A 20,146-nucleotide genomic window follows, 5' to 3' on the forward strand; every position below is an offset into this window, starting at 1 on the left:
GTTACTAGTAGTTTTTCTTCATTTCCAATACACAAGCGCATGGCAGTATCAGTTCTACTCATGTGAGGTGAGGCGCAATTTTCACTAACAGTTCGTCAAAACTTTTAACACTCATCCGTGTGTAGTTAAAAAACTCTTCTTCATGTTCACGTACATTAGCATACAAACTAACGAAGTACCCTTTTAAAGGCCTCTCTGCTCTCAAGGGGTGTGTCCAGAGTTTTCTTTTACCTTTTACATATTTACGGTACACATACATGGCCACTGCTATTTCCTCGACATGCATTTTCAGACTGACTTGTTTTTAGTACATTACAAAACTGTCTTGGTCTTGGTCGAGGTTGTGGTCGTGCTGTTGCAGACCAGTACTGGTCTTGGTCTTGGTCGTGATCTTGGTCTTGGCCGTGCTAGTGCGCGTTTACCCTTAGGACACAGCTGGTGCTGAGGCTTCTTGTCAGAAGACAATTTATGGTAAAAGGTGGCCCATATCACTTTTTGCATAGCCTCAACGCTTTCTGTATTTTTCCTAATGGCAAAGCCATAGTACCTTTGCAACTAGTCTATCTCTTCATCTGTTAGTCTTCCTTTTCCTGCCAATAACTTACCATCGCTCAATTTCACGCATTATTTTCTTTAAACTTCCGCAATCTGGTGCCTACACGTTTCTGTACGTGTCCAACACATTCTAACTTACATATACTAACATTATCACCATATGGATTACTCTCCAGAACCGCTGTAAAACCCTTTCAGTCACCATTACCCAAGTATTGGGTGCAGCGTAGACCTAGCTTCACTCCTAACGCATGCCAGTCTTAGAGCGAGCTTCAAAATTGAGTGTAAGGGTTTACTAACAATTTTTTAAATCAATAACGAAATATACTAACTATAAAGTGTTATATATATTCTTAATCTGGAAGAAACATAAAATTAAAAAATATGATTTTTAAAATATCCATTTTTTGATATATTTTCGCGACTGGCTCCCCTTAAGTTTCCTAAGTTAAATGTTTGTAATTGTAATAAGAAGTGACCTAAACATTTTCTATCTTTTTCTTCAGGGGTGTACAAGGCTATAAATTATAAATATACTTTCTTAACCAAAAGTCTATTCCAACACCTTCAAAGGAAATATTATTCATAAGAAATAGGTATTTAAACCTAAATTTGGATTCTCTGAAATTTAAATGAACACAGGACGAATAAAAGCAATAAAAGTATTATAGGTGGCTTGTATTTCTTAATTGTAAACATTTGTGAAGGTTACACTACAAATATAGTATATGATATTTATCAATAAGTGATATGCTGATAAATTGCTGTTTGTCCTTGTAATAGAGCAACGGAAAGCGGGATTCTTATCTGCAGAAGATCCATCTCTCCGGGCATCGTGACTCCCTAAGAACCACTTTCCGTACTCTTCCGTACTAGCCTACACAGGCCTCAGAGGATTCCTATTGTGAGTTGCTTTATCAGGGTAGGAGACCCGATGCAGCAATTCCTTTCTTCTCCTTTTTTAATTCATAGCAACCTTTTCTACTTTTACAGGACCATCCTTCTTGAAGTTCTGAATTAACCGAGATGGCCATATCGTATCTTATTTTATCTTATCTATTGTAGTCTATAGATAACGTTTGGAACAGAAGGAAATTTTTCAAAAACAGTACAAATTTTTTGTGAAATTGATAGATTTCCTCTGAGATTAAATGTATCGTTTGTATCGTTTAATATTCACGTTATTTTTGGTGACTGTAGAAATAGAAGAGTAATGAAAGGGTAAAAATCATCGACTAAATAATAGTTATAGGACAGTCAGCTAACGAAATAAAGAGATAATAATTGTTGCATATTGAACAAACTTTAGGTCTTCGTGTCGTTGGCTTCTTTAAACTTTATTTAATATAAACTTAAAAGAAACTTTAATTGTCAGATTAAGCGAGTTAGATAAAAAAAGTATAATCTAAGACCACATTTTCGTTCATATAAGTTTAACACTTTTGATTAATCCCTATCTTAACATTTTTTTTACATTAACTTTTTTTTAAACAACCGCCACTTTCTACAAAACTAAGAAGGCTCACAATCGATTTGTTTCTTAATGTAAATTAATTTATCTATTTTACGATAAACTAAGTTCTAGTTTTTAAAATGCAAATTGTCTCTAGGCTGTTACTAAACAATTTTGCTAAATGTTACTGTTGCACCTGTTTTGACACTTATGTTTAATATAAATAATATTTTTCTGGGATTTTGCCCGTTTCTGTAATATTTTGCCTGGTAAATATTAAAGATAACTGAATAGAAAATTGTTCTTTATCTTCTCTGTCTGACATTTTACCGCGAGAAATAATGTTCTTAAATGTACATACAATATCAGCATCGAGGATCAGATTAGACCACTCTATTAGAATTTATGCAAACTGAATAAATATTCTGTTATACGCAATTTAAACTTATATACTAAAATTATATCATGAAATGCATATGGAAATTTCATTAAACAACAACTAATTGTGGTATATGTTTTACATTTCAGCCCACAATACGAATAATGGTATAGGGTACCTTGCATGTTGTGGGCTCATGTTGTTAGTCCCTGTTCTGTAGTATGTTATTCACAGACGGCGGGGGGGGGGGCACATCCCAGTAACTATTAAACGCCTATCGCCCAACCATTGTATATTACTTTATTATTAAATCGTATTTAATTATAAACTAAAAATCGATTTAATACCAAATGTTATAACATTTATAAATCAATTTCTAAAGAATACGTCTTGTCAACGTAGGAAAATCTACTTAATTCTGCGATTTGAACAAAGTTGTACTGTATATTGAAGTCGTTTTAGAACTAAATAGAACAAATTTTACGTAAACATACATTTTGTTAACTATCTATTTATTTATTATATATTGATTTAGTAATTAAGATGATTCCAAACATTATAGGTCAACAGTAATATCGGTAATGCCTGTAAAATAAATACTAATAATGTCAACACTTGTAAAATAAATCCGACGATAAAATACATCCAAATCCACGTCAACCATTGACAGAAAATCACGACACTTGACACAAATGGGAATTTTTGACAATTGGATGAATGTTTTGTCTATGCTTTGTACGTGTTATAAACAGCTTAAGTCTTGTAATATATTAGAAAATGTAATTTCTTTTCAACCTGTTAGAAATATTTATTACTATTAATAAATGAAAAGTAGTTTTATTATCTCTCGGTACTTAAATTCTAATCTGGGCAACAGCAGTTCTTTCTCGTAAATATTTCAGACAATATCTGAAGTAGACGAAAATAAAACAAATCATTAATTACCAAATTGTTGTAACTACTGTTAATTTCTATTGCCAGTAAAATCAACACTAGTCAACGGAAATGGGGTAATAAGAAGAAAAATGTATAGTAACAAGAGAAAGGCTTGACGATGTAACCTATGAGGGACGTGTGGGGCGTGTAACATCCGACTGTTTCCTCAAATCCTGCAAATCTGAAATATATTTCGAATATAGTACCCGAGAAATTTCAAGCAATTTCTTATTGAGTAGCGAGAACGGCATTTGTAATAACTTTTAAATAGCACAATAAAGACTTATACTATTTGTTTTGGAAACTGGCAATAATACCAACATTTTGATCTAATTCAACTTTAAAGCACAGAGTTTTAGCGCCCTAAAGTCAGAGAGTGAAGCACTTTTTGAAAGTTCAAAATGAAATCACTCAGATTTCTCTGTAAGACTTATTATTTGAATGAACAGGTCCAACAATTTCAGTTCCATTTGAATTATATTAGGCTAGTGGAAAGGAATCTGATATTCAAACTCCCTACCTTTTGTTAGGGAAAGTACACTTATGATTGTTAAAACTTATAAAGATTCCTATTCAAGTAGACATTAGTTCATTGTTCGTGGTTAAGTAATTCAAATATCAAACAAAATTAAGACTGACTATTTATTATTTTAGATTTGCGAGTGTAGGGGCTTTTCTGATTCGAATGATTTATGTTTCAGAAGCCAAGGAACACTTAAGCTTGCAACCATGGTTAAAAGAATACATTCATACTTAGGCCTGAGAAGACTACTTCAGTCAAATACGTCTATTACCAGACATTATATTCTATTTCCAGTCAAAGGTATTTTCAGTCGTAATAGTATTTGTATTGTTTTCCCGATCAAACAAACAATAAAATCTCAGAAGCATTTTTCTGCAAAAAAATCTCCGTTCGGCCAAATTAAATTATTTCGGTCAAAAATTGTCTGACTTTTAAATATCATCAGTTTGTAATACTTTTGCCATAAATTTAGTAATTATTTGTATTAAAATATAATAATCAGAATGAATCAATAAGATATGAATTACTTACGTTTCTTTACGTAAAAAGAAACCCTATCTCAACTACTATAGATGTTATTTTCGTATTTATGCTCATTAAGAGAGTGTTGTACTTTAATATGTAGTATTATTTTAAACAAGACTGTCTACTAAATTATAAAAAAGGAATTATTGTAAACTAAACCCATCAACGTTTTATAGAGGATTTACCAAACGCAAATAACAGGTTTTAATTTTAATAGGAATTGTATAACAAATTACATTAATCTTAATTTAAATTTAAATAAAAAGAGAATGGGTGAAATCGTGATCTAGTAACATATTCTTAATAATTATTACTTCAGCAACTATCATATTTGGACGAAATGTTCGTTACAGTATGGAGATTCTAATTGTACACTCTTACTATTTTACTAAATTTAAAAAAGATATACTGTGAGGTATATCCAGTTGACGCCAGTTGAGGTATATCTGTGACGCCTTCAAAAGTTATCAATACTTCGGTAGAAAAGTACATTGCTTTTGTGTACAACATTTGCAGGTTGATGTGGTCAGGCAGATTTATTATTGTTACTTATTGGTTAACATATAGTTATTTGCTTCGTCTGATAAATATAATTGAGACAGTGTATTACTGCCAAAAGAAACTTTATATTAATCCGTATGATAAATGTTGTCAGCTATTCCTATATCAGCCAGACAAAATTAAAAAATAAACAATATCTGCAACAATTACATCTACTACTGACTTTCATATAATTTTACTACACTTTTAGACTTGTGACCCGATTAAGATCAAATATTTATACGAAATATATACATGTGTATTGTTTGTGAGTATATTAGGCCTATTTTATAATTATATGAAAAAGTTGTTATTAAATTACTATCTTAACATTGTTCGTAAACTTTAAATGTGATGAAAAAATTAACAAAAATATAATTTGGTGTTACTGATTGTATGTTCCCAAACATTGGTCATAACATTTAAATATTTACGTCATTATGTTTTTATATCTGAATAATTATAAGTATAGATTTGTATCGTTTTTTATTGTAGTCTTAGTATTGTAGTATTGTAGGAGATGTGTCCTAGTTCATTCCAATATATGTTGTTAAAATCTTGTTTATTTATCAATAGGTATAACTTTCTTTATTTTTTTCACAAAATCTATGACAATTTCGAGGTAACAACTAAAAGGAACACGAGCTGCAGGATAAACACAAGAGACTTAGAAGAGATGTCTTAGAGCTGATTCGTTAGTATTACACCTTTGTCACATTCAGATTGCGTGTGACGTCTCGAGGAAACGTATTTTCAATTCGTCTAAAACGTCAGTAATGATAAAATGTCTGCCAATGTGAGTTTTTCACCCCATACTTTTATTAACCAAAAAGTAAATGCTTCCATTCATGTATTTAAAATCAATTTATCATAATGATATTTTACAAATATATTAAGGTAATATTAAGGTATTTTTTTTTTCTTATTTATAACATTTGTCTCAATTATTTATTAAAGGCGTTATTTTTAAATAAACGTAAACAAATAGAAAGCCGTGAAATAAGCATTCAGGTATTGAATCATTAAATCCTACCTACATACTTACGGTTGTCTATTTATTACCTATCTAGATACTTACTAACCTGAAGATGAAATTAAGACACTTAATCGTGATATATTCCTTATTTTAATTAATGAAGTATAGTTAAATCTTTGGGGCAATTTTATTCTAACCGCTTCTATCCAACTACTTTATTTTAATGCGATTTAGTGTAGTGGATACGAGCCGCGGCTATTTCAAAACGAGACTTACAAAGTGAAATTGGTGAAGTTTTACGTTACGGTAAGTTTTACTAATAGTTTGATGAGGGCCTTTAAAACTGGTTCCGTATTCTGTTTTACCTCCTCAATGGATTAAAAACATTCTTCAGTCAACTTTTGATCTTGGGGAATAACCAAAAGTCACATGGTGCTAAATCAGGATAAAAGGCTGCAAGTTGTAACACTGATACCTTATCAGCGTAAACCTGCTGAACGGATGAGGATCAATGGTTAGGTAGCCTAGTATGTTAGAAAAAGCTAAATGAATCCCTAGCCTAATAACAGGACAATCTCAGGTCGTAATTCTCCCATAATTTCAATATTAGATTCTATAAAGTTTGCTACATTGATATTTCCAGAAATATTTAAATTGTCTCGGTTTAGAATCCATCAATTGTTTTTCCACAGTTCGATATTGATCACAATAGCTCGGATGAGTAAATGAAGATCTTGTCTCACGAATTGGTTAATTCTTTTGATGTTTTTGTCGTTAGTTAAAATGCGAGCACGAATGGGATGCTTGTCATCTTCCTCCTCTTCTCGGCCTTCAAGAAACAGTCTGCGCCATTCAAAAACACGCGCTCGCGATGTTGTGGAATCACCGAAACTTCATTTCACATATTTGAACATGCTGTAACTCATTTTTTTTTTAAGTTTAACCAGACACGTAATCACAACCCTGCTCTTATCTTTACATTGATAATTTTCTCGGCAAAAAATTTTCACTCGATGCGGCCTGCATGAACGATTTGAACGATAATTGAGGCCAGACTACTGAACTGAACGGTGTTATATTAATATCCACAGAATTATTATTACCTGAGGAGGTAATGATAATTACTAAAGATTTAACGATAGTAACTAGAAATTTGGGAGTATTTTTATTCTTACCGTCTTAAACAATATAATTTCTTTAAGATTATGAATATTAATCCTGTGAAGAGGGCAGATTTATTAAATATGGCTGCCTTGATCTCATTATAACAACTTTTTGATGATACATGTAGACAGACTTTCTTACAAAAATAACGTAAATAAATGATATGCCACATTAAATCAGTAAGATAAGGCAAGTAAAATTATGATAACAAAACTAAATGTTAGTGAAGCGTCACACTTCACGTTTAGGCTTTCACGTGTTAGTTTGATTTTTACAGAACACAATTTACGTTATATGTTATGTGAATAAACGAGTCAAGCGTCAAATTTCTAAATTTATGTGATTAAATTTAATATCTGATATTTCTTAACTTTAGCTGAAATAAATTTAAATGTTTTTTTTAATCGAACCTATTAATTCATACAAATTTATTTGTAGTGTATATTGCTAAATTTATAATTTTTTACTTATTTAACTAATTATATAATTATAAATATAATTAACTTTAATAAGTTGAAACAAATTAAATGAATGTGAACTAATTGAATTTATCAACTATGACATTTTATGTCGTTTGACTATTTTAAATTCTATTTTTCACAATCCGTTTTTTTAAATTAAATTGAAATTTATAATCGAGCTAGTTAACATGTACTTTTCTATCGAGTGGAATAATTAAAATATAATTAACTCTTTTTAACACCGCAAATACCTGAAATTTAGAACTATAACTACCAGCATTTCAAAAATGGAAGTTATATTTATTAACTTTGGTAACGCTTCAAAAACTATTTAGCTAGTTTGGAGCTATACATTTATTTTATATATTATATTTTATTAGTAAAGGTGCCACGTATAGATTGAGTATAGTAATCCAATAGTATACGCCACTGACCAGTGTTGATGTCACTGATATTTGACGACACTGCAATGATAATTATAAACAGTTACCAAATATGTAGTAATACATGTTATCTATGAACTTCAGTGCTTGTATTATCCTGCAATTGTGAAAGATAACAAACGCATAGAAGAGCAGGAAATGTACCAGCAGTTGTTTGCCATGATTAGATACCAAAACAGTGGAAACGTTTCCAGACCTCGTGTATGCTTCCCTTACTCTTATCATAAAATCTCCGAGCTCTCTCTCACACATCCTCAGTTGGTCCATGTCTCCTGCAGTGAAGCAGCTTCTCTTTAATTTTTCTTCACGTAAGTACTTTCAAATCCCATGTATGACCCGTACTTATTATAAAAATTTCACTTAAATTTACGTATTTAGGATTTGTTTGTAAATGTATGCGAGTTTATATTGTATAATACGAGTATATCAGAAATGATCAAAAAAATCTTTGATGGAACAAAAATTAATTTTTCTTAGAATCATAATAAAATAGAAGAAAATAATGTTAATTATACGGTACACATTACTTTTATTATAAACTACTTTAGCACCATCAACCTTAGTGTACTACAAAAAGTATGACGTTACTATAATTAAAAAGTACAATTCTATTTTTTTCAATATTTGGGTCAGTGCTCCATGTTATTGATTAACTTAAAAACTATTGATTAACAATTCAAAATCTTTGTCTTAGGTAAAAGGCGAAACTATTGCATTTTCAAGTAAATCAGTCGTAAAAACAATACAACATCTTGTATAATACTGTTATTTTATAAGATTTTTATCTAAGCCTGTAAATGCCATAATAAATATAAATGCTGTTTCTTATAGCATTATGATATTGATAGTTGTCAAAACGGTGGAATATAAACATTTATTATAAAACTATTCATTTTTATTCTTGTTGGCTCTAACAGAAAATGTACAATTTGTAAGTTTAAAATGTTCTGCGTTTCAAAATATAAATAAGACCTTCTTATTCACTGCTGTAACGTTCTTTACACGCCAGGTTTTTTAAGACCGAAAGCAATATTAGATGCGCATATTAGGCTTAATTTAGAAATGACATTCTGAGAACATAATATTAGCAACTAATATTTGCCATTCGTGAAGGAGTTCATGCTGAGAAGGACAATTCCTAACACGTCGCAATGAATGAAGATAATTATTGAAGAGAATAACGGAGCTATTGGGAGGAAGAAAACTTTCATAACACCACCAGACGTTGTGAATTGACACCTAAGCACACAAAATCAGTAGAGGATAACATAAATTCAAATTATCTAAATGTCAGAAAGATGTGATAATTAGTAAGTGATTAAGTAGTGTTTGTATTTAATAATGTGTATGTTATTTACTTGCACAGAATGCTCTTGAACGTGTCTACCCGAGTGGTGAGAGCCGGCAGTGCCCTGGAAACTGTCTACTGGAGAGTCGACACCTCTTCCACACCTCGTCTGGTCAAACACTCTCGCTTACTTATGGTCGGCCGCCCTCAAGCCTCCCTCAGGGACTATCCCACATCCAGGCTTCCCTTGGGATTTCTAGGCCAGGATTATATCAAATTCAGGTATAATATACTCCTACACCATGATACTATTCTCCTAATGTAAAAGAATCCAGACGTTTTCAATGTTGGAATTACAGTTATCCGTCGTCAATAGTAAAGTATCAAAAGTTATCAAACCAATTGTTTGAAGAAAACTAATTTTATTTCAATGCAAAACATATATTATTCAACATTAAGTGTCTTGTACTGGCTTCCTGAAGTTACAAATAAACATATTTAAGAAATTAATAAAGACTCTAACCTTTAGGGGGGTTTCATACCTCTTCTGTAAATAAATCTTTTATTTTGTACACCAGGCGTTCCACAATAAAAATTTTGGCCCCTCGCCATATTATATATTTGATTGCTTGGGCATTTATGACTAATATATTTCATATCAGATTTGTATCAGCTTGAAGAAGTGGGTTTGAAAAGTAATCATCTCTTCGAGTGCAGTCATAAGAACGGTAGATTTCCTGTGGGACTGCTATCTTGAAATATCAAATTGAAGTAGTGAAGGTTAATTTGTACAACTTTATAGATTTTTTGTTGGTTGGCATTTTTATATACTTTATATACTGTTTTTATGTATCACTATCTTCATCTCCCGTTTATAACTTTTTAATAAAAATAATTTTTGTTTTTTTTCTAAAAATTTGGACTTGGTTTTATAAAATCAGAATCATTTTGTGTTGTATTTTCAAAATATTTATGGTAATGCATTAACACTTATAGCAAATGACAAAAGAATTCCAAAAATCCTTTTGAATTTTTTTAAAGGATAATAATATTTTTAATTCTTTAAACGGTAGCTAACTTAGTGCCAGAAGAGATATTAGAACGTTTGTTAGTATAACATATTTAAATTCGTAAACAATTTAGAGAACTTTTTATTCTTGGGCCATGTTGTGGATTACTTGAGATTAAGGCTTTTAAGTAAATGAGAACGGGTGCCACCTTAAACGTTTATATGGTTTGATTCCGATAAACGGACCTTATAAATACATACGTAGCTTCGTTGGAGGAAAGTTTTAATCAATAAGTTATTTTAGCAATCTACTCATATTTCCACTATATTATATTGCAGCTCTCAAATTTTATATACGAGGTGTGGCAGAAAATTTATGAGACTGGAATCACTGAGAGCGATTTGGCAACACTGCAACCTTCTCCTAATTGCAACTTGTTTTTTTTTTTTTTTTTTTTTTCCTTTGGGATATTGGGGTGGATTCCTAGATCCTCACACGTCAACCTGAGCTTATTGTGTGCCCCTTTGATGTTAGAGGGGTAAGCCTATCTTCGTGCCCTTAATTAGGCTAAGAAGCTTTTCCCCGATACTAGCATCTGGTTCGTCGCCTGGTTGTTTATCACCGAAAAGAGCCCTTCTCCTTGCTCCCAGTCTCTCACAGTCCAGTATTATGTGTTTTGCAGTCTCTTCAGACTTATTGCAGAGTCTACACTCCGAGTCCTCATTTCGTAAACCTAGAGTGTTTAGGTGTTTCCTGAAGTGGCCGTGTCCAGTGATCAAGGCAATCACTTGCTTAACCCGATCCCTCCCCAGCCCCATCAGCCATCTGGTGAATCCGGAGCTAGAATCGGCAAGCAGTCTTTTGCCGAGTGCTTGTCCTTGGTGACTCTGCCACCGCAAGCGGTGTGTCTTCCTGGACCATTTGTTTATACTTTGATAAGCGGCTGACTTGCTTATACCACAACTCGGTTCTGGACCGGTTGTATGGCATGCTTGCTCCGCTTTTGGCAAGCCTGTCGGCGCATTCGTTGCCACCTATGCCTGTGTGGCCCGGTACCCAACCAAGACGCACACAGTTGCGTGATCCAAGCTTGCAGAGAGTGTTAAAGCACTCCCACACAAGCTTGGATGAAATGCTGTTGGAGTCAAGAGCTTTAAGAGCTGCCTGACTGTCTGACATTATACAGATGTTCATTTCCTGGTACCTTCTGGTGAGGCCTAGGTTGGCACAGGCTAGGATACCATAGATTTCGGCTTGAAATATGGAGCAGTTCCGACCCAAACTGCCGCGCTAAGGGCAGTTCTAGGGGATTGACTAAACACTCCATATCCAGTTCTACTACCCTTAATAAGCGAGCCATCCGTGTAACCAGACAAAGCTCTTTCTTATTGTTGGGATGTTATCTTGCGATTTTCCACTCATCTCTGGAGTAGAAGTCAACAGAGAATGGCTTATTGAATACGAACTGTCCGTTTCTCATTGTGTCGGAGACCATTTTCGAGAATAGCGCTTGGGTTTACAGCTTCAGTGATGGCGCCATGGCTCGCGTTAGACGCGCCATTCCTCCACAAGCCAGCAACCATCAGCCGATAAGCTGACTTACGCGCTTCAGCTTTTATATGAACATCAAGAGGTAGAAGTCCTAAAGCCACCTCGAGGGTCGCTGAGGGACTGCTCCTGAATGCTCCGGTTACAAAGATTGTGCCAAGCCTTTGTAAGCTTTCAAGCTTGGCTTTGGCAGTTACCTGATTCACCTTTGTCCACCAGACTAATGAACCATAAGTGAATTGAGGCCTTACAACTGCTTTGTAAAGCCATAGTGCTATATGGGGTTTTACGGCCCCATGAGATTCCTGCAAGTCTCCTGGACGTCATGAGCGCCCACTTTGCTTTGTGCAGGATATTATTAAGATGATCATTCCACGTAAGCTTATGGTCTAGAGTCAGTCCTAAATATTTGACTGTCTTTGACCACTCCAGCTGAGTGGATGCGAGTTTCAGCCTAGAAAGAGACTCTAGGTTCTTTTTTCTAGTGAATGGTACAACTACTGTCTTAGAGGGATTTACTTTCAGTCCCTCTCCCTGACACCAGTTGTGTACATGTTGAAGGTTGGTATTCATGATATCAACAACAACATTTGTGTATTTTCCCTGTACCATAAGGACTATGTCGTCTGCATATCCTTGGACATAGATTCCGTTGTTAGTAAGGTCCTCAAGTAGACCATCTACTACTAGATTCCACAGTAGAGGTGACAGGATGCCTCCTTGAGGACATCCCCTTGTGGGTGCGATCACAAGCGATACTTCATTGAGATCCGCCCTGATCCGTCTGGAGCACACAGCAATGGCCCTAAGCCACCGGCACAGAGCTGGCTCGAGGCCACGTCGCTGTGCTCCCACTTACCATTGCAGTGAATTTGGCATTGTCGAAAGCTCCTTCAATGTCTATGAAGGTGCACAATGCCAATTCCTTGGCGGACAGGCTATCCTCAATCCTACTGACTAATTGGTGCAGTGCTGATTCACAGGAATTTGCCTTGCTGGTATGCATGTTGGTTGCGATGAAGGGGAGTGTCTGAGAGAACTCCCTTTCTCAGGTGCCTCTCCACCAGTCTTTCTAATGTTTTCAGTAGAAACGAAGATAAACTGATGGGACGAAAAGATTTAGGGACAGAGTAGTCCGCTCTCTCCCTTTTTTTAGGGATGAAGACCACCCTGTTGAGACGCCAGACTTGTGGTATGTACCCATAGGCTAGGCTCGCCCTGAATAGTTCACATAGAAGGGTAAGGAGATTCTCCGGCCCTTGTTGAAGCAGGGCCGGAAAGATTCCATCCCCTCCTGCAGATTTGAAAGGGGCAAATTTAGAAATTGCCCATTTGGCTTTAGAGAGAGTGACAAATCCTTCTGGCAATGGCCCAGCTACCACGACAAGCTCTTGGCCGTGAGCCTGCCTCGTGATTACCAGACGTTCCAGTGTCGTCATTCTCAAAGATACAATCAGGGAAGTGAGTCCTCAAGGAGAAGTTTGAGGCTATCACTAGACCCGGAAGTGTGTTGACCTCCCTGGGACCTTAAAGATCCCAAGTGACCGGTTGGACTTGAGGCTAGCAAGCGTTGCAGTCTAGCTGCCGCGCTTAACTCATTTACCTTCTGTGTAAACAATTGCAACTTGTACTCCTACAGACCCAGTACAAGCTTTAACCTTGTCAAATGAATATGTGACTACGTGATAATTGAAATGTATCTAATGCGTTTCATGTGTTTTGAAAATGAAACAGCTTAGTTGGGAGCAACGTTGTGCCATTAAAGTTAGGCTGGGTGTATCTGTGACTTTGGCTTTTGAAAAGCTGCAAAAGCTCAAGGGAAACATTTATTATCAAGAACAAAGGTTTTTAGGTAGCATAAAACATGTTTAGAGGGCCGAGAGTTAGTTGACAATATTAAGCTTATGATTGGAGGCCTTCAATATCGAAAACTGATAAACATCGAACGAGTGAGGGCTCTGGTGAGGTTAGACCCTCGACTTACGTTAAGGCTAATTAGTATAGAGATTAGTATGAATCATTTCACTATTCATCAGAGTCTGACACAATATTTGGGCATGAGGAAGATGTGTGCCAAGATGGTACGAAAAAATCTGACAACTGAACAAAAAGACAAACGCAAGAATGTGTGCCTAGATTTCCTTGTAAGTATTGAAAATTGCCCCCATTTTTTCAGTCACATGATCATGGGTTTTCGAGAATGATACCGAGACAAAACGACAAAGCGAAGAGTGGTGCACTTCTCAATCTCGTATACCAAGAAACGCTCTCATGAACAAATCAAAAATCAAGAGCGTGCTTTTTGATTATTTTTTTAGCACGAGAATAATTCACAGAGGATTTGTGCCTCCAGGACAAACTTTTTACCAAGTATTTTGTAAAGAGGTCGTTGAGCAGCTGAGGGAAAGGGTATTTCTTTTTAGATTGGATAGTTCAGACCGTTAGATCATCATGACAATGCCCCCTGTCATACGGCAATCTCTATCAACCAGTTTTTGGCCAATAAAAGTATTCCTGTATTTTCTCAGCCCTCCTATGTACCTGACTTCTTTTTGTTGCCATTAAAAAAACAATTGAAATGGTGCCATCTTGGTACTATTGAAAACATCCAACTGAGTGTAACCGCAGAACTAAAGGCAATACCAGTTGAAATCTTCCAGCACAGCTGTGGAGAGTGAAAACTACTTTGAAGGTGATAAAATCAAGTAGTAAAAATAAATTGAAACAGCTCAAATAAAAAACGAGTCTCAGTACTTTTGTGCCTCACCTCGTAATCGCATACCTTGAAACCTTGAAGTGATATAAACAAGCACTAAATGTATTATGAATAAAGTAATTAATATAAAATTATTGAGAATTTACACTCTAATATACATAATAACTGACATATAAATATTTCATTTACACAAACTTTGATCATCTGTCATCTTGATATCTCAAGTTCAAAAAAAGAGATTTGTTCTAAAAGTTATGATTCCAAAATTGCTAAAAACGTCTTATAACGTTTGGCATCTAGATTGCTCCTTATCATTGTCTATTTTTAGCTTAAAAGAGTAAAATTTAAAAGGGTTACTAACTTATCCAACATTAGTACCTTCTTCCAAGTATAGTTCAAATTATTTAAATAAGGTAGTTATCACGTTTTCCGTATTATTTCCTATTAAAATGTATTTATAGTTGTATGTATTTAAATGCTTTTCAGATTATGATAGATTTATGCTCAATAGGCCATAATTAGCGAAAATAAAAAGTATGTCAGAAATTTTCACAAAAAAGGTCATTTTAAGGCCCGCCTTTATATTGCTACCTTCATTTTAGTTCCAAAATAACAATAGTAAACTTTAAACACTAAAGAGTTTATTTTTAATATTTGGTAATGGATTTACGTTGTGTTTTATACATATATATATATATATATATATATATATATATATATATATATATATATATAAAATAACTTTTTTGAAAAACCTACATTTTTTATATGTATTAATTTTACGAACGAAAATAAGGCTATATAACATTGTTCTAGTAGGGGTATATAACATTTATTCGAAACAAAAACGTGCATCTTGAGTTAGGTTACCTACATTGCCTTTTATTTACATGCGTTTTTTTCACGTCTGCAAAATGTACAAGAGTTTTGTTTTGTTCCAGGCCTAGAACTATTCTTGACAATCTACGCATTGGGAAGCAAGGGTTGAAGAAATAGTAGCTGAATAGATATTACATCAAAGTTATAAAATGTATATTCTTTTTTACGTTAATTATTTACTAATATTTAAGAAGTTTTATATATTTATCAATTTATTGTTTTATTTTCATAAACATTATTATTTAATTTGGTGTCATTTTATTTTCAATTCATTTATTGTATTTTATTTCTCTAACAAAACTTCACACAGCACCAAAAACTTGCAACACAATTGAAATCTTTAAATATTATGCGGCGAAAAATTATCTCTATCAAACATAGCTACAAAACCAAACATGCAACATAATTTGACGAAACAGAGTTACTTACAAAAATCCTGTGATATAAACGTTACATTAACGGATGAGGTCAAACTGATCGGTGAATTGTTAAGTCTTAGCCAATGAAGATTTCCATTAATAATAAAACAAATATGAAATTATTTATATTATCTTATTTAGTAGCAAAAGTATTAAAAAGATTTTACATAAAATTAAATGTAGTTAACACAAAACATCTGGTTAAAATAGAATGATTACCTAAATCACCACGGGGAAGGTTACACTTCGCCTCTTATGTCACCCCCTGCGGAAGTACATAACTCGTCCTGCCAGTTTGGTTCAATACTTGTTAAATTATGGTGGTTCTCCACAGTAAGATCAAAACATTTCAAGATTGGAATTGAGTTAATACTTATATTATTATTTTAAAATATTTATTTGACATAAATAATAGCGTGGAACATTCTGTTATCTCTACTCTTCTGTTATCTAGAAAACTGATACAACATTGGTAAAGAATTAATTATATTATTAACTGATGTCTGTGTCCAGACACCTGAGAAAACATGTAAGTATTATGGTATATTCAGCTATTTAGGAATTTTCCTCAGTCACGTCCAACCTTCTATGTTTTGACTTAAAGACCTAATTTTTAAGGAAATGTCCTTATAGCCCAAAGGCCTGCACGAGAGGACTTACTTTATAGTATATTACATTTTTTAAGATATGAAGCATTCATGCCCAGAATGAAGAAATAATAGATGTACATTCTAGGCTTATTTGCAAGATCACTCGCACTATTCCTATAATATTTATACCCTAACCTGTAATTATAGTTTACATCAAATTTTAAATTCAATGTATTTATTGTTTGTAATGTCTAAAATGAGAAGACAAGAGTTTTCAACTACGGTTTTATAACTCCGGTTTTAACTCAACAAAAAACGAGGGATCACTAAAAAGAGATTAGTGGTCAGGTGTGAGGTAACGCAAAGGCAGTTCTCGGCAGTAACACAGAGCGACCTGTCACCGCATCGCCGGGCTTCGTCTCTCAACTTTTCCCTTTAATGTCACCCAAATTCCAACAGTAATACAATACACTTTATGCCCATCGTTAATAATTCATCATCCGTTTTTCAGTTGAGAAGCTCCGTCATGCAGTGAGACATGGTGGTAATGTAATAACACAAATAACACTATGAATGTGAAACACAACTCGACAAATGGGAACGGAATTTCAGTATTTATTGTACAATCCCATAAATAATGGACATGTATAATTTTTTATAGTGGTTGCAAACTCATTGTAAGTAATGCTGTCTCTCATTAACCGAAAATGTTTTTATGGATGTATTAACTAAAATGTTGTCTGTTTTTTTATTATATAATTAACTTTTATATTTATAATGATATAAACTAAAACCTTATTAGATCTGTAGCATAGAAATAAGGTAATAGAGCATGATTAATTTTGACTATAAAATTATGTGACATATATAGCCAATTTATAATTATATAACATAAAATAACAAAGCTTGTTTCACATAAAATTGTGTTATTTCCTGTCAAAACAAATATTCGCCTCACACTAACCAGAATTTTTAACTTGAGCTGATGATCGTACGAGCCAAGCTTGAGCTTTTTGATTCACGAAACTTTCCACATACATTTCTGCTACCTCAGTCACTGGCGACAGTAACTTTTGTCTCAGTTATTCACCCTGGAGGCCCGAGTTAGAATCCCCTTTTAGGCACAAAATTTTCGCATACTAATAATTGATAATCATATGACCCTAACATTTAAAATGTCCTATCGAAAAAAATAAATCCCTCATTGATATGTCATAAGAATTGTTTTGTTTTACTACATTTTTATTCCATACAACTAACCATAAATATTGTAAGATTCTAATTTAGTAGAAGCTACAACAGTTTTGGAGACTCCTTTACCGAAATCCTCGGGGTTTTCTACAAGTTAAGCACTTACAAACTCGTGTTTAACCATCTAAACGTTAATAGTCTCGAAAGACATCCTGGAGGTGAAATTATTGTTCAATTGCCACCGTTTTATCAAGAATTTTTAGATTGATTGTGCCCCGTATTATAATGCATTTAGAATGCGGCCAACTCATATATTGTTTAATTTTGTTTCTCTGTTAGCGCTATGGAGCAGAGCCGTAATATGAATTAAGTAAAAATGTTCGTTTTAACGGTTTAATCAGTCTATGATAGTTGAAAGACCAAATGTCAATTTGTTTGACAATGTTTCAATATATTTTTAATATATGTAAATATTAATTAACAATAAATATATTTTATTATGGCAATGATCATTCATTACACTCTTAGTTTCATCATTATTCTTTTAGCGACCACTATAAATGTATAAATGGTGTGTATCTTTGAATAATACATTTTTATCTGATTTAATTTTGATACCCAGAGGGAAAATATGTTAAACATGTACCGCATAGATAATAATTTCTAAATAATCCTAATAAATGTTTGGCAAAGCCTTTAATAAACCTAATACTTGTTTTATGAGTTTTTCTGAACAAAGGCAATTCTTTAACAGAAAACAGGGTTATATTTGTACAAAAATTTTATAGTGTGCATGAAGCCTGTTTTTTTAGTATGTGATATTTTTGTTTAGTATGTGTTCACAAAACCTTGTCGTACATATATTGAAATGTTTGAAGACAGTAAATTAAATCCACCTTAAGGAGCTTTAAAGTAAATACCACTTGAGTTGTAAACACTTTTGCTACAATCATTCTATCTCTCTGTTTTAGAAATCAAAATTAAAAAGTGCAAAACAAACACTTTCACACGAATAGCGCTATCAAAATATGACCTAATCGTGAGCAAGCTCTGTGTTCACGCGGTGATCAACCCATCAGTGAGCCGCTCGTTGTGAGAAAAGTCAAGTGGCAAAATTCAAGAGCATTGTTGCAAGAACAACCTCTTATCACTAAAAGTTAACAGCGGCTAAATATAGCTGTCTGCAGAAGCGCTTAACATAAAAAGTTTATCAAGATTACACTTTTTATTCTTACCGCACTAAAATATCTTTGATTTGAAAAACATATCTACTTTAATAACAAATAAGCACTTATATTTTGAAATATTTGTGAACCATAACCATTGATAATGCTGTATTTACTTGTTTATCTTTAACTCCAGGTTTTTCGTATCCGTCAAGGAAAGTTTTACTTATAGTCATACTGACTACTTTGGTGTCAAATTCGAATCCTTTATTTATGTCAAAGAATATACAAAAATTACAATAAATGGCCATTGCATGAGAAAACCCCTCATGGAATTAAGGCTGTGCTTGGGACCGAGCCACTGAAAATAATTGGGTAGGCACAGTATGAAGTTAGTAATTTAAATATTGCATAAATACAGTTTTGAATAAGACTCTTGAATTATACAGAACATGAATTGTACTAAAACTATACTATGATAGACATGAGGATGTCAAATCAAAAAGGGTTTTCAAAATTATAAAAATAAATAGAAATATAGAGTAAAGGTATATACAAATATACTCACGTCAATGGTGCAACAAAATGCATAGTTGCACCAAAAAACAAACTCAAATCCAAAATCTTTCATTATAGTAAACAACATACATTACATGGTAAAAGTCAGCCATTTAGTATAACATTTTGCAATTATAGTGTCACATTCACACATAAAATTTTGCATTCATTTACTCCAGTTACTCGCAAATTTTCCAATTTTCACCATTTTTAACGCCAGGGTCTGTTTTAAAAATGGGTGGTCTCCCAGTTACATGCCAAAAACTCGCCAACATTATAAAATGCCATTGACGCTAAAAAGCGTTTAAGGCGGGTTTTTAACGCCTTAGGCGTTGGTGCATTTTTATGGATATAATGGACATTAATGAAACTATGACGTAATTCATTTTAGGATGAGAATATTTAATTATCTTAAATAATAACAAAAAAATAAAAATAATAACATTCTATCGGATAGACAGTATGCATGCACACACAAACGCGTGCGCACCAGATAATACGCGTTTATTTTATTTATTGATATAAATAAACGTGGCACGCCTATATTGGTTTGGTATCTAGTAGAGTAGGCATTGTCTCGTATTTATAGGAAATTTAAGTTATTTTGAAATTAAAATTTAATAAGGGTTTAAAGAAATAATTAACGAATATCAAGTACCTAAAAATTATCAAAAATTCCAGGTGTGGGATAGCGCGCTGATTATTTTAGGGCTGTTTTTATGCATGATTATCTATTACAAGTAATGGATAAATTATTGACTTAAACGCCCCGCCCAATGCAATGTTACCAAATTGAATAACTGATTGGACGGAAATTAAATATATA

This window comes from Homalodisca vitripennis, chromosome 1, assembly GCF_021130785.1.
Source record: "Homalodisca vitripennis isolate AUS2020 chromosome 1, UT_GWSS_2.1, whole genome shotgun sequence".
Classification (NCBI taxonomy): Eukaryota; Metazoa; Arthropoda; class Insecta; order Hemiptera; family Cicadellidae; genus Homalodisca; species Homalodisca vitripennis.